Genomic DNA, 729 nt, shown 5'->3' with positions numbered 1-729 from the left:
ATCCCTATCGTTTCCTTGTTTTCTTTCAGAAATCTGAAGTTCTATATTGGAAAAGTTCTCAGCTGTCATTAATTCCCCGGAAAAAAAAATATCACACTAAATTTCTTCTCGGCGACCGTGTGCCCGACACAAATCTGGTAATATATATGCGAATAGCATGGAATGAAGAAAAATGAAAGAGGCCAGCGTATCTGCACCCTCATTAGCTAAGTTGCATGTCTTGATTACCAACTTGCATGTGCTCACTTCGTTCTCGGGAGGAAAATACTGCACCTGCTCTTTATAATGTCTCAATTAAGTGCATTAGTAAAAAGAAATATAAATAAAACGAAAGAAAAAAGATATAATAGCCTATCACATGCAGCCAAAAAAAAAAAAAAAATGCAATTGCGTTCTTTCGAAACTGCGTTGGCCTCTAAAATCGAACGTTGCATATTTGATTTATGTAAATGTATCAAAGATATTCATCTAATCACGAGTTCTATGCATAGCATTCCAAAGAATCCAAATTCTTTTCAGTTATTTAGATTTAGAAAAAAGATAGAAAAATGACCAATGTGGCGGAAACAGAATGTTATTTCATTTTCGTGCAGGTTATATTACATATCTCTAAACTTAAATTCCCACAACAGGAGAACGCTTTTGCTGTAACAGACGGGAGTTAATGTTTATTATAAACTTGAAAAGCGAATCTAGACAGCTTCCTCTTCGTTTTCTTCTTTTTACCTG

This window comes from Penaeus monodon, chromosome 31, assembly GCF_015228065.2.
Source record: "Penaeus monodon isolate SGIC_2016 chromosome 31, NSTDA_Pmon_1, whole genome shotgun sequence".
Classification (NCBI taxonomy): domain Eukaryota; kingdom Metazoa; phylum Arthropoda; class Malacostraca; order Decapoda; family Penaeidae; genus Penaeus; species Penaeus monodon.
This window is presented reverse-complemented; position numbering follows the sequence as displayed.